The sequence below is a fragment of the Mastomys coucha genome, chromosome X (genome assembly GCF_008632895.1).
Source record: "Mastomys coucha isolate ucsf_1 chromosome X, UCSF_Mcou_1, whole genome shotgun sequence".
Classification (NCBI taxonomy): domain Eukaryota; kingdom Metazoa; phylum Chordata; class Mammalia; order Rodentia; family Muridae; genus Mastomys; species Mastomys coucha.
In genome coordinates this window covers 108,475,835-108,491,814 of record NC_045030.1, presented here as the reverse complement: position 1 = coordinate 108,491,814, position 15,980 = coordinate 108,475,835, and the positions used below count along the sequence as shown (strand labels likewise).

General features: G+C 35.6%; 1 protein-coding gene across 1 annotated transcript in view; it reads left to right on the top strand.

Moving 5' to 3' along the window:
• Brwd3 (bromodomain and WD repeat domain containing 3) overlaps positions 1 to 15,980 on the top strand; it is a gene marked incomplete at its 5' end in the record, with an annotated part of 95,991 nt that overhangs the window by 11,654 nt on the left and 68,357 nt on the right. The window lies entirely within an intron of this gene.

Here is a 15,980-nt window from a genome sequence, read left to right as displayed (position 1 = left end):
AAATTCCTTCAGTTAAGTGTATCCAGTGCTGGTGGTAGTAGTGGTTGCCTCTAATCCCAGTAATTAGGAGGCAGAGGCAGGAGGATCTCTGTGATTTTGAGGCCAGCCTGGTTTACAGGACATTTTCCAGGATAGCCAAGGATACACAGAGTTCTGTCTTGAAAATCCAAAAAGAGTTTAAGTTAGCTAAGTAATTGTCATACATCCAGGGTGTCATTATACTTTGTTCTGCTTCTCTCTCTCCTTCACTGTTCTTTCTACTTTCACATTCCCCTACTCTTGCTGCTAGCTCTCTTTTCAAGAGTCATTTTTCTCTTTTCATTTTATTTATTTATTTAGAGACAGGTTCTCACTAGATAGCTCTCATGAGTGGTGTGAAACTCCCTATGTAGACAGAGATCCAACCTGCCTCTGCTTCTTAGGTGCTGGGATTAAAGGCAGGTGTCGCTGAGCCTAGGACTGACTGACTTCCTTCCTTCTTTCCTTGCTTGCTTGCTTGCTTCCTTCCTTCCTTCCTTCCTCCCTTCCTTCCTTCCTTCATTTAATGAGATAAGATCTTATTGTATAGCTCAGGCCAGCCCTCTATTTACCATCCTCTTTAGCATTCCTAGTGGGGTAATTAATCGGCACGTGTCATAAATGGCTGGCTCTTACCTTTCTTTCCTTTTGCAGTCTTGAGGGAATTTAATGATTCTCGTACTATAGGTAACTTTTCTGCCTCTGAGCCACAGACTTGACACTTCTTCATTTTGCTTTGCTACTGTTGCTTCAGTTTTTGAAAAATACTATTACTTTCTGGCCCAGGTTTGGCCTTAAACTCATTGCGGTCCTGCTTCTGCTTGAGTGTTGAGATTACAAATGTGTATTTGAACTGGGCATATTCTTTCAGGATTACAGGAAGTTTGTTACTCTTTCAGTAATTGCTTAGTAATTGCAGAATTATTGGTATGCCTTTTAAAATCTGAAAATCTGCCCTGTATTTGGAGATGAGTTTAGAGACAATTGAGTATTTTCATGGAGAATGTACTAGTCAAGTTTAAGAGATATAAAGGAGCTCTAGATTAGCTGGGGCTCTATAGTGAGACTGTCTCTAAAAGAAAAAAAACGAAGTAAAGATTCCAAACATTTCTAGGGAATATATTTGGGAAACTGGGTTATAGCTGCTCTGTTTGCAGCCTAGAAACCTTAACAAAATCTAGGGAAGCCATATTTGGCCAAAGTTTGCTTTTTGCCCTATCTTGTTTTTATTACCGTATCATGTTTGTGGTCAAGTATTATTATTATTATTATTGTTATTTCAAATACACTTACTGAGTGTATTTAGATAATAGATAATTAACTATATTGTTTTTTGTTGTATTTTTTTTTTGAGACAAGTGTTTCTCTTTGTAGCCCTGACTGTCCTGTAATTGTATGTAAATCAGGCTGGACTCTGCCTCACAATTGTTGGGATTAAAGATGTGTGCCATATGGCCAGCTATATTACTTTTTAGAATATGTTTATCTATCAATCAGTCATCTATCTTCTGTTTATTTTGTAAGTCGGGAATGAAGCTAGGGCCTGTACATATTAGGTAAACTCTCTGCCACTGAGCCATGTCAGAAGCAATCTTTTAATATTTTGATTCTGAGACACTGTTTTGCTCCAGGCTAGGCTGGCCTATTAGTTTGTGGCCTTCTGCCTAGGCTTTCTATGAAGGTGGGATCAGAGCCTGGAATTGGTAAAAGTCCTGGCTATTTTTAAAGTCAAACACGTTAAGGTACAATGATGCACAATAAAATTCTGCCCTTTAAGCTGACTAGTATACTGAATTTTGACAAATGTGTACAGTAGTGTTACTTCCAGAATAATAAAGGATATAATAGGCGGGCGGTGGTGGTGCACACCTATAATCCCAGCACTTGGGAGGCAGAGACAGGATGATTTCTGAGCTCGAGGCCAGCCTGGTCTACAGAGTGAGTTCCAGGACAGCCAGGGCTACACAGAGAAACCCTGTCTCGAAAAACAAAACAACAACAACAACAACAAAGGATATAATATTTCCATCACTTTCTAAATATGTGTCTCAAAAAACCTGAAAATGACTAAACATCTCTTCTATGATTGTATCTTTGCTTTATTAGAATGTAGAATGTCATTTGAATTAAAGCACAATGCATTCAGCTTTTTGTGTGTATCTTTCTTCTCTTTCTTTCTCTGTCTCTGTCTCTGTCTTTGTCTGTCTCTCTGTCTCTCTGTCTCTGTCTCTGTCTCTGTCTCTGTCTCTCTCTCTCTCTCTCTCTCTCTTTCTCTTTGAGATAAGGTCTCACAATGTAGGTCTTCCTGTCCAGGTGGAACTTACTATGGAGAACAAGTTTGTCTTGTTTTTTATTCCCCTACCATAGACTTGACCTTGAGTTCACAAAAATCAGCCTGCCTTTGTCTTTCAAATGCTGGGGCTAATGGTGTGCACCACTATACTGAGCCTACAGATTTTTTTCAGGGAAGGTCCTACTGGGTAGCTCAGACTCACCTAGAAATTTCTGTGGAGACCAGGCTATCCTTGAAGTACAGTGATCCTCCTGACAAGCTCTCAAATACCAGGGTTTATCAGATTCCTTTTAAATGAATGTTTTATGAGACTTAAGTCATTTCATATGAGCAGCATTCCCTTTTATTACCCAGTAGTATTGCATTGTACTGATACATTACATTCTGTTTGTTTAGGTCCATCTGTTAGTGGACATTTGGATTATTTCCAAATTTTGGCTATTAGGAAAAAAGCCACTTTTAAATGTTTTCATATGGAAATATTCATGCACATGGTTTCATTTTGGGAGGTAAATATGAAGTAGAGTTGGTGACTTGAATGCTAAGAACAAACTTAGAAGAAACTGGTACACTTTCAAAAGAGATTGTCCTATCTTATTTCCACCACTGATGCAGAGATTCGTAGTTGCTTTATATCTTCAGTGGTTTTGTGTATGATTGGTTCATATCTTTTTATGTGCATATTTTCCAGTTTCTTTATCATCTTTATAATCTGTCCTGTGCTCATTTTAAGAGTGATTAGCCCTTTTCTTAATGAGTTCTTGATATATATTGTCTATGATTTTTTTTTTCATATTTTGGACCAATTGTGATTACCTTTGCATTTTTTAACAGTTGTTCAAAAGACAGTACATAGCAGTTGTTGAATGCTTGCTCATCAGCTTTGTTTTAAAGTATATTTTTTGGGGGGAATCTCATATCTTAGAAATTGTATCCTAACAGAAGGTCCCAGGACCCTATTTCCTTTTTAAAGTTTTGGAATTTTGTTTTAAATTGTATTCATTTTTTTCCATTTTGCATTAATGTTATAATGGATATGCAATTAAGTTTTGGTTCATACTTTTGGTTTTTCGAGACAGGGTTTCTCTGTATAGCCCTGGCTGTCCTAGAACTCACTCTGTAGACCAGGCTGGCCTCGAACTCAGAAATCCGCCTGCCTCTGCCTCCCAAGTGCTGGGACTAAAGGCATGTGCCACCACCGCCCAGCAGGTTCATACTTTTTTTGCATGTTGAAATGTAATTGATTCAAGCTATCTTTTCTCTTAGTCATGCATGTATAACTCTGGACTGTGTTGTTTGACTACTCCAACTCAGTTCTCACTTTTTCAAAATTGTTTCAATGTTTCTTATCCTTAGCCCTTGTAGAAACTTTACAGTCTACTACAAAGAAGCCTTGAGGATTTCCTTCAAATCCCTTTGAATCTATAGCTTACTTTTGCGAATATTTTGTTATATATTGCTAGAAAATAGAAATGTTACAGTTAACATTTATTTTAATATTAACCTTGTGATATTCAGTTACTAAATTTGGTGACCTTTAAAATGACACATTGAGATTGTTTATGTGGATGTTGATATCAACACAGAATGATAGGTTTCCTTTTTCATCTCTTTCCCTTGTATGTTCCTTTCTTGTACTACGCAGTAGTTGGTTGAACTAGCGAGAATGGACATCCTTGCTTTGTTCTTTGTTTTAAGATTAAAATTAGACAATTTTTATCACTAAGTAGCATCATAGATGTTCTCATTTAATCAAAATTTGAAGATGTTACCTTCTATTCCTACTTTTTAAAAAAATCATAAATGGTTTTTGTAAAAATTCATAATTTTTAAAAAGTCATAAATGGACATATCCTCTTTTAATTTTGCGTTTGGAATTTCATTGGTAATTTATATTCACATATTTTAAGCAAGTAATTTATCACTGAGCTATATTCCCAACCATTAGGGTTCATCTTTTGATTGGGGTCTCCTGTAATCTGGAATAGGGTGGTACACACTGTAGCAGATGCTGGCTTCTGCTCCTCATAAGATGTTGTTTCTCCTGGCTCCATCCTATGTACTGGGATTACAGCTAGTCTCACCATGACTGGCTTTATGTGTTGCTGGCTTTATGTGTTGTTTCAGGTTGAATCTGGGACTTGGTGCTTGCTAATTCTTTTTTTTGTGTGTGTGTGTGTGTGTGTTCTTTGAGAATTTAATAGAGTTTACTTTTATCATACTATATTTTTTTAAATGAAAGTTTTACAGGAGTGTTTTTGCCAAATACAGTAGAGTTCTGACCATTGAGACATTTCTTTACTCATCCCTGAGGTCAGATTTGCATCAATTTGCCAAAACACTGCTGTAACACTTTATTTAAAACAGAAGAATATGATAAAAGTATACTCTGTGAAATTGTCAAAGAATAAAAAAGAAAAATTGATATGATCTTTCGAATTCAAAATATGAAAAATAGTTTGTATAAAAATATGCAGAACTTACAAATGGAGTTAGGGGTAAGTGTGAATCCCTGATCCTCTTATTGCTGCCTCTCAAGTGCTGAGATCGTCGGCATACCAGCTGTTGGAGTGCTTAAGGGCGCTTGTTCTTATGAAAGGACCCAGGTTCTCTTTCTAGTACCCACATAACAATTTCAATTCCAGGGGATCTGACATCATTTTCAGGCCTCTGTGGTTACAAGGCCATGCATATGGTGCACAGCAGAAAAAGAACCATATACATAAATAAATTGAAAAAAAATTCGGACCTCACTTGTGCTCTAGAACATGCTATACTGTTTGTTGCCATGTTCCCCTCCTTTGAGCAGTTCATAAGTAATGATGCTTAGTAATTTTAATAAGATGGTAGTGAAGGGAGCAATTGAAGGAATTTAGAAGTTAATACCCTGATAGCATTCTCTATATTAATTAATAGAACACTTTAATTATATATGTGGTCACTCTAATCCAGGGTGAATCTCTAAATTTCTCTAGAGAAAGAGCAAAATATGAATATAATATGTGACTATCATATGACTGGAGAGATGGCTCAGTGGTTAAGAGTACCTGCTGCTCTAGCAGAAGACTTGGGTTTGGTTTCCAGCTCACCACCATTATAACTGTTGGTTGCAAAGGATGAGACACCATTCTCTGGCCTCCAGAGGCACCAGGCATACATACACATGTTGCACAGACATACATAGGAAATATACCCATGCAAATAAAAAGAAAAATTAAAAAAGAGATGACTATAAGATTTATATTTTTTTGTTTACACTGTTAGTAGTGTTATTTCATTAGCTGGATGCTTGTCTAATCTAATTGGATTTTCATTGTTCCAAAACTAAATCAGGGAGAAATTTGAACCAATCTCAAACTCTCTTAATACTAAGTATGACTTAAATAAATACTGGGGCATATGCAACATTTGTGATATTGCTTGGGGTCTTACCCTGTTACCACTAAATGTTATTTGTTCATCCTTTTAAAGATTAATGTATGTTATGGGAACTGGTAGTTAAGACTTAACAAACTTTTCATGGAAACAAAGGCCTGCTGAGCTAGTTTGTCATTCAATAAGTCATATTGAAAGTTCAACTTTGAAGAACTAGCAATTATTATCCATCATGGCAAAAAGTTTAGAAATTCTCATATTTTCCTATAATAACAGTTGTCATGCAATTCTCCTTAGAAAGACAAGGGTGTGAGGTAACTCATTTAGTTACATACTGACAGTATTCCTCAAGAAGACATAAGCATGTATTTCTAGGCTGAGTCAAAGGCATGATGCATTAACAATCTATTTTTAAATGTTTGTCACTACTTTTATCTACAGTCCTATTAACTTCCAGTTAGATGCTATAATTTACATAGCATGTCTTTAATTTACATTGTGTACACATTAGAAGGCTTGCATTCATTCTAAAGCCAAATTATTATTTACAAGTTGACATAGGCTTCCATTTAGCATTGATTGTCTCTTGACTTACTGGCCATTGTATGTGTCATCGTTAATGCCAGCACTCACTTGGAGGTGGGAAATTTGCCTCTTTTTAATATATAAATACAGATTTGAAGAAGAACTAAACTGTTTTTATCAGGAGGAGGTGACTGAGTTTCTGTCAGAAGAATTTATCCTTCCTCCCTAATTTTCTGGAGTTCCTATCTCTTGTCCTTGGATCATTATCTACTAGATTTTATTCTTTGTCCAGCACCTCCCTCCATTTATTTTCCCTCCTATTTGTACTTAGATAGGCATAGATATAGCCAGTTGCTTCTCTTGTCCTTGCTTTTATGTATCCAGAGAAGAGGGAGAGATATTTGTCACACCTGCAAGTAATTACAACTGAAATATAAACTCTGTCTTTTGTATGCGCTACATTGAGTGCTTACTAAATATTAAATGGATGGAAGTACTATAATTACTGCCACACAGGAACTGAAACACCCCTTTAAAATGCATTGTTTATACAGCTGAATTTCTAGCCCTTTACATATACTTCTGCAATCAGTATTGCAGTAATATTAGGATTAGTCATTTTAGTACCGTTTTTACTTTTGTTTTGAAATTATGTTATTATAATATTATTATTATACCATTTCCTGCTTCTCTTTTCTCCATCAACCCTTCTGTATACCTCTCCTTCCTTTTCAGTCATGGCCTCTTTTTTGTATTAATTGTTGTTATTGGTGTATATACATTCCTAAATACAACCTACAAGTTTTAGTATCTTTGAAAAAGAAATTAGATTTTTTTTTGTTTGTTTTTTGTTTTTTGTTTTTTTTGAGACAGGGTTTCTCTATGTAGCCCTGGCTGTCCTGGAACTCACTTTGTAGACCAGGCTGGCCTCGAACTCAGAAATCCGCCTGCCTCTGCCTCCCAAGTGCTGGGATTAAAGGCGTGTGCCACCACCGCCCAGCTAAGAAATTAGATTTTTATGCTCATCTTCATGATATAAAATGTAATGAAAATAATTTCTTTAACCTATTCTGAACATTAGTTTTTCTTATATACATGTACAAAATATTTTAGTCCTTTTATTTATGTACTGAACATTTAATTAAGTATGTTATAGAGACAGAACTTTATAGTTTAGCAAAGGAAGCGGTAAAACAAGAGTCAGGTTTGTTAAATTGAAGAAAAGTGTATTCTGAAAAGTGTATTTGGAGGAGGATTAAGTAAGAGTGTAAGAAGAAAAATGCAAATGAAGCTGCTTGTGGCTGGGTAGACAGGCCTTTAATGCCAGCACTGGGGAGGCATAGTCAGGAAGACCCGTGTTCAAGGCCAGCATGGTCTGTTTAGAGCAGTGGTTCTCCACCTTCCTAATGCTGTGACCCTTTAATGTAGTTTATTTTCTTTGCTACTGTTATGAATCATAGTATAAGTATCAGAAATGCAAGTTGTATATTAAATATACAACCACCAAAGGGGTTGGGACCCTCAGGTTGAGAACCACTGATTTAGATTTCTCAGAACAGCAATTCATGGGTAGCTCATGCCTTTAATCCTAGCACTCAGAGGCAAGCTGATCTCTGAGTTTGAGGCCAGCCTGGTCTACTGGACAGCTAGGACTTGTTACACAAAGAAACCCTGTCATGAAACCACAAGAATGAAAACCCAAAAAACAAACAAACAGATACGCACAAATAACCAACACCAAAAACCCCACCAAACCCAAGAGAGTTCCAAGACAGCCAGGGCCACATAGAAACCCTGTCTGAAAACAAAACAAAACGAAACAAAACAATGTTTATAATCCCACTTTTATTATATTAAAGAACTTGCAGAGTATCTGACTAAAAAAAAGGCTGAGCAGAACTGGAAATGGTGATTAGGGCCAGCTTGTTTGTTTGCTTTTTCAGTAACTTGGTATTATTCAAACAATAATAGAATGTATAGCCATTAACTAATATTGTATTAACTAGTGTTATCTAATTTGAGATGAGAACTGTGGGCTGGAACTGTCATTGCTTTGAAAACTATAAGCTTTTAGTTTGATGAATTAATTTTTTTCGTTTGTTTTTGTTTTTTCGAGACAGGGTTTCTCTGTGTAGCCCTGGCTGTCCTGGAACTCACTCTGTAGACCAGGCTGGCCTCCAACTCAGAAATCCACCTGCCTCTGCCTTCCAAGTGCTGGGATTAAAGGCGTGCGCCACCACTGCCTGGCTAATTAAGGTTTTATAGACATAATTTGAGCCACAGTAACATTCAATTCATGAAACAAATTATTCTGTAGTTTTATGTATTTGTTATACTTTCCAAGTTTTATTCAAGTTTATTTTTATTCCTATCTTAGTACCTTTCAAATGCAGTAGATTTTGATTTATCTTGTTAAAGCTTTTCTTAAAACCATTTACTGAAGCTTCATACTGTCCTCTGTAGCTTTAGAATTGATGTCGAATGTTATATATATTTGTTTGATTGGTTTTTTTTCTTTTCTTGTCCTTGCTGGTGGCGGCGGTGTTTGTTTGTTTGTTTTCCATTTTTGTTTTTTCCAATGCTCCAGATGTAACTTGGAGCCTTACTTACATTACAGACTTTCTCTATTACTGAACTATAGTACTAGTTTACTGTTTCCAGGGTGGGATTTTGTTCTTGCTGGTTTTCTTTGTCTTTTAAACTTTTAAAGAAACACTCACTTTGTAGCTCAGTGTAGCTTAGAGAAATGACGATTGTAGTGTGTGTGTGTGCGGGGGGGGGGGGGGGGACACGTGTGGAGAAAGACAGAATAACTTCTACCATATGGGTCCCTGGCATTGGATTCAGTGTGTGAGTCAGGCTTGGTGGCAAGTGCCTTTCCTTGCTTCGATGTCTCTGCAGCCTTCCCAAGGTTTTTGATAGGGCAGTTTCTTAGTAAGTTATGGTCCTTTGTATTTATGGGAACTGTTACGCTTTCTGCATTTTAATACTCAGAAGGTGGTAAATAGGTACTCTTTGCTGATTAAAAGTAAACACTAGCCAAGAGACAATTTTGTTATTCAATGCCACTTAACAAAATTAGAAGCATTCTATTTTTATACAGTCTAAAGTCATTTGAAATTTAAAAATTAGAAAACTACACAAGGATTTCATGAACCTATTGTTGTACTGTTAAGGGCAGATGAAATTGCTGAAGAGTTATTTGACTCATGGGGAAAACATCAGATATTTATTGCCACATTGTCCACTTCTGCTTTATGGGGCCAGTTTGTTTGTTTGTTTGTTTTGGGGTTTTTTTGGTGCTAGTTTGATAATAAACTCTACCAGCAGAGAGAATATTTTTCTCAAATAATACATATCACAATTCAGGAAGTTCTTTCTTTTTTATGGTTTTGTTTTAGGCTCAGAAGTTTTATTTGGGTTAGGAGCTTTGTCAGTCTAAACAACTGAACATTATAGGGTAATTCAATTAAGTTTACTGTTTAAAGTATACTAAGAAAAGACCACCGCATGCTACCCTGTAATCTAACCAAATCAGATTTATTGTTTTCACAGAGTGAGAGAGTAAACTTGTGGACGCATGGAAGGCCTCTGAGAGATGGGCCAGGTTAATAACATTTGGCTTAAACTAAAGAATTCTTAGGGTTTCAACAAAGCCAGAACAGTTCTAAATTGGTGACTGTTTTCTGAGGCAAATTAGGAAAATGGAGAATTATCTGGGGATTGGGTGTTACTAAGCAAAAACAGTTTAGAAGTTAGATATTTCTCTCTTCGAGGAAATGAAAATAGCAAATGGGTCTGGGTGCATGATTGGTAATAAATCAATAATGGTCAAGGAATGGGGAGTAGTTAATGATATTTTAGAACTACTATAGAACCTTGGGGGAAGCAGTGTTTCCTGGTAACTTTGCAGCTGCTTTTATCTGTGTCTGTCCTCCCAAGTTTGATTGATTTTAGGACTTTTGTTTTATTTTTTTTCAGTCCTCACTGACTCTTTCAGTCCAGGATAGCTTTTGACTATTTTAAAGTGGAGTTTTGTACATCTTTTCAATAAACACAAGTCACAATTTGTCATTAATGTTATTTTGAAGACTTTTTTTGGCTGTTCTTGATCTGCTGAGTTGAAAATCTTTTTTGGGGGGGTGGGCTAGAAACATTTTGTAGTTCTATACCTGTGGGAATAATTTCTAATATAAACTAAAAAAATGTATACACTAGTTAGTGGTCTAGCAGCTCTGCTGTGATCTTTGTGGAATACTCTTTGGTAGTCTTTGAGTCTCAGCCTGCTTCCCACTAGAAGCCAATTTAGCAGAAGCCAGGATCTCTGGTAATTGTGTTAATTGTCTGGCAGATGGAGATAAGATGTAGACCAGGGAGTAGGGAGGGCTGGTGGAGTAGGGGGTGGGAGAGGGTGGGGACATCCTAGTAGGGGGTAGAGGGTAGGGGGATGGGGACATCCGGGTCAGGGGAGGAGGTATGGGATGTGGAAAGGTCAGAGGGAGGAACAGGAGGGGGATAAAATCCGGAGTGTCAAAAAAAAAAAGATTAAATAAAATAAAAATAATATGTCTTTTTAGGTCCACTGTAGTTGTATATTCAGTAATATTAAATAGGCAGCTTTTTAAAAGTGGAAAGTGAAATCATGAAACCTTTTTTTTAATTTTTTTTTGGGGGGGAGTGAGATTGGGTTTCTTTGTATAGCCTTGGTTATTCTGGAACTCACTTTGTAGACCACGCTGGCCTGGAACTCGCAGAGCTCCACTTGCCTCTGTCTCCCAAGTGCTATTTAAGGACATGTGCCACCACTATCAGCTCCTTTCCTTTTTTTATATCCCCTGTATCTCCTTGAAGTGAGATTTTATGAAAAGGCAAGTGATTTTAGACTGCCTTCAGTGTTAAGTATGATACTGATGAGCTGAAATTGCAGGAGCTAAAGGAATCGCTAGGGGTAATGGATATCAGTATAGTAAACTGGGAGAAGTTTACTTGAAAACTGAACAGATTGCCTATGGTAATATCAAATGGCTTCCTTTGTACTTATTTGTGTATTTTCATCTCTCTCTCTCTCACTGTGTGTTTATGTTCATGTTCATGACATATATTGGTCAAAGGACAATTTTCAGGTATTCGTGTTTTCTTTTTAATGAATTCTTGGGATTGAACTCAAATCTTCAAGCTTTGCAGCAAGCACCTGTATCCTACAGACCTGAACATATATTTTTTACATCTTCATTTGAGAAATGTCTTTTCAGGTTCATTGCCCATTTAAAAAGGTTTTTTGTTAAGTTCTTTGAATTCCTTGTATTCCTTAAGTGATTTGGATACTAGCTTCCTCAGAGCTGTGATTTGCACATAACTTTCTCTTAGTCTGGGAAGAACTCTTCATTGTGTTGTTGACTATGCTATTGGATTATTTTTGTTGATGGTGTTGTTTTGATGAAATCTCATTTGTTCTTAATTTTTTGTTATATATGTTTTTGGAGTGGTATATAAACTACTTTTTTAGGGGCTTTACAGGTTGGGGCTTTTATATAACTCTTTGACCATGTTAAGTTGATTTTTGTTTTTGGTACGTCCGATATCATTTTTTTGCATGTGGATACCCTGTTTTTTCAACAACACCTAATGACATAGCTATCCTTTTTCCATTGTGTGATCTTTGAACATTTATGGAGTACTCATTTCTTTTAAATCTTTATTATTGGAATTCTATTCTTTTATGTTGACCATTGTATTGTTTCTATGCTAAAACCATGTCATTCGCAATAGCTTTATAATGTGTTTGGATTTAATCAGGGAATATAATGCTTTATGCTTTGTTCTTTCTGTTCTAAAATCCTTTGAACGTTTGGAAATTTTATATTTCCATTTGGATTAAGGATTATTTTCTACCTCTCTGAAAAATGTTATTGAAATTTTACAGTGATTTATTTGACTATAAATAGCTTTGGATTTTATAATCATGTTTATTATCAAGTAGGTGACTACATAAAAAAAGAATCAACTATATACTGTTTATAGACTCACTATACCCCTAATGAGATTTATAGTCAAACAATATATTCCATGAAAAGAGAAACCTAAACAGAATAGGGGTAACTTCATGTTAGACAAAATAGACTTTAAATATAAAATTCTAGCAAGAGAAAAAAATAGATCCACACTAAAAATAATGTATAAATATTCAGTGTATATTTGTATGGTATACTCAAAATAACTTAATTTTGTCATTAGACCTGAGTATCATTCCCAGGGTATCTCATATATTATATGTAAATAACCCAAGCATTTTTGTATAAGAATTAGTCCATCTGCAAGTGGAATAATCATAAACCCTACTTACTTTATACTGGTAATGTAGTTTGGAGACAAGATTTTGGCAATACTTATTAACACCTATTATACAACCTATTATACCTCAGGGAAATGAAAAAGATAATAATAAAGCAACTCCAAACTGGTTAGGATTGGAGAAATAATAAAGAACAGAAATAAATTTTAAAAAATGACTACAAAAACAGCCCAGAAGATCAAATTAATAGTGGTTGTTCATACCTGTAAGTTTTCTGTTCTTTGAAGATTTCATCCATATTTATTTTATAAAATAACGTGTGTTTGCCGGTTCTAACTTCCCAACAACTGCTCTTTTCATGTTTTGTGTACCGTTTGGACTTTTGTTCTGCTTTGTTTTGTTTGTGACATGCTTAGTTTAATTAGTGTTGCCACGAGGAGCATGGGGGAGGGATTATTTACAGGAGCATGAAAAATGTGCCATGCCTAGTCCATTGATGAAAATAACCTCTTTCCCCCTTGTAACTTTTAACTAAGGATAGCTCCTCATGGAAGGGTGGGATCTCATGAGTCCCTTTCCATCCATGACAGAATGTTAACAGGCCAAGCTTTTGGTAGGTTAAAGTTAATGTTTAAAAAGGTATTATAAAAAGGTATTATCAGTTAACATAATTAAGAAAGAGGAAAGATTCAAAACAGATGAGAGAAATCACAACTCATGATGCAGAAATGCAAAATTCATAACAACTATCAATAAATTGGATGGATAGTCTCCACGACAGTGAACAACTATATAGCAAAGCTTAGATAGTGTAGAAGAAACAAAGATTTCTCAAAAAATACAAGCTACAAAAAAGTCAATCAGAAGGACGCAGAAAATCTGAACAGAATTGTAACAAGAAATTTCATTAATAGCTAAAAGTCTCCTAATAGCTTCATTGCTAAATTCCATCAAACTGTTAAAGAGGAACTAATTCAATTACTTTTTAAACTTGTGAAAATTGAGGGAGATAATGCTTCCAGCTACCTTAGGAGTCCACCATTGCCTTGATAATAAAATCAAAGACAATGTCAGTATGCTTCATGGATCAAACAAAATGTTAGCAGTCCTCACTCCATAGCACAATGAATGATCATAAAACATAATCAAGTGTAGTTTGTCTCCATGATACAAGAATTTATGAACACAGGCAAATTAATGACCATAATACAGCATTGATAAAACGAAGAGGAAAATATAGTACATGCTTATCTCTAACAATACAGAAAAGCATTTGATACTTTACCATCCATTGGTGTTAAAATATTAATGAGTATAATATATCTATATCTATCTATGTATAGATATAAGTGACTGGTTAAGCTCTTAGAGGAGCCCAGAAGATCGTGAGTTGAATCCCAGACATTGGTTTTGCTTTTGATTGTGACTGTGCCCTGATATTTTTCCCTCTTGAAGGAAGAATGTATTTTAGTGGAGCCCACAGTTAAGAGACTTTGAATTTTAAAAGATATTGGACATTTTAAATAGATTGAACTTTTTATATGTAAAGACTGTGGGACTTTAGATCTATGTATAGATAGATATAGATATAGATATATAAATATATACCAGTGCAGCAAAAGCCATATATTTCAAACCCATAGCTAATATACTCATCAGTGAAAACTGCTTTTTCATTTAGGATTAGGAACAAAACAAGGAAGCCTTCTCTATCTACTTCTGTCTGCCTGAATATTGGATATTCTTGTCAAATTGATTAGAAAAGTAAAAAATAATATATCTATCTATGAAGAAAAGATGACATAGTTGTTGACACCCCCCTGGGGGAAAAACGCATCAAAAAGCATTTCAAATTGATAGTATGATTTCAGTCATGTTTTCAGGCTACACAAGCAACACATGAAAACCTCTGGTGTTTCTATACCCGAATGATGGATTAGTTGAAAGAGAATTTATGAAAACAATCCTATTTACAATATCAAACAATAGCATATATAACAATAAACTAAGAAAATGCAAATTCTCTTTGATTAAAAGCTGAAGCATGATGTTATAACCTGATGATATAAACCAAAGACTATATAAATAAATGGAAAAATATCTGGGTTCATTGATTGGCATTTTTTCCTATCTCCACCTGGTCCTCAAAGTTTTTTTGATTGTTTTGTTTTGTTTAAATTTCTTCCTGCTGCTAGTTTTTTAGTACTTATATTTGTCCTGCAAGCAGTGGGTTTTTTTTCCAATGGAGGTATTTCTCTGACCCCCAAGCCATATTTAGCATGTGGGGAGCTATTTTTTGCTTGTCACACTCAGTGCTGGTAATGCTATTAGTGTCTAGTGGGTAGAGGCTAAGGTTGCTGCTAACACCCTACAATGAACAGACCTAACCCCTGTCACATAGAAACATCCAGCCCAAAGTGTCAGTTGTTCCTCAGTTGAAAACCATACACTTAAACAACATAACTTTCTTCCGTGCAACTTCCAAAAAAATGAATAAAAACAAAACGGGACAAACAAACCAAAATAAAAACCACAAAGAGAGTAAAGTTTTTGAATCAGCATTCAAAGACTCAAAGCATTAGGAAATATTTGCTTGGGAAAGCAGCAGGCCTACTCAATCTTGTTTTAGAGTTGGAGAAATGTCTGTCTGGTGGGATAGAGAATGTCTAACCAAAAAGTACTTCTTACCTAGAATTTGTTCTTACTCAGTCTTATTGTTATTTTAACCCTTACTCATTTACTCATTATCTTACAATATATTTAAGTGCTCATCTCTAAATATGCTCCAAGGATTTGCTTTCAGAGTTGTCTGCTATGACATTCATCATTAATGTTTTTTGTGATTTTACCAGTTTAAAGTGGCCAGTAGCTGTAACTTTTCCTGAAAGGTAGACTTCAGAGCTCCTAATAGAGTTAGAAACTAAGGATTTCATATTTTTATTGTGGTGTGGTTCTGATTATACTAATCTTTGCTAGAACTGAACTCTTGCCTTCATTTTGCTGTGCTTGAACATAGACGTGTTACTATTTGTTCCATACAGTGTTTGCAGGGTGGTAAAATGTCCTTTTGCCGCAGGGTAAATTTCAATATATAGAGATTCTATGTTATGACTAAAATAACCATGTGGGTTACTCAGTATTTTTAGTGTGTAAGAGAAGATTGGAAGGACTTACACACACACACACACACACACACACACACACACATACACACACACACACACACGTGATTGAGAATCCTTACATTAGAACCAAGATCTCTATTTTAGAAGTGAATGTTACATTCTTCGTAATTTTTGAAAAATTTCACTTATTTATTTATTTATTTATATGCAAGAGGGCAGGATTTAAAATGATCACATAGGATGTAAATAAAGCCTCAAAAGTTTGTGTTAAAAACTTGTGGGAAGGCCTGGCAGTAATGGCACATGCCTTTAATCCCAGCACTTGGGAGGCAGAGGCAGGCGGATTTCTGAG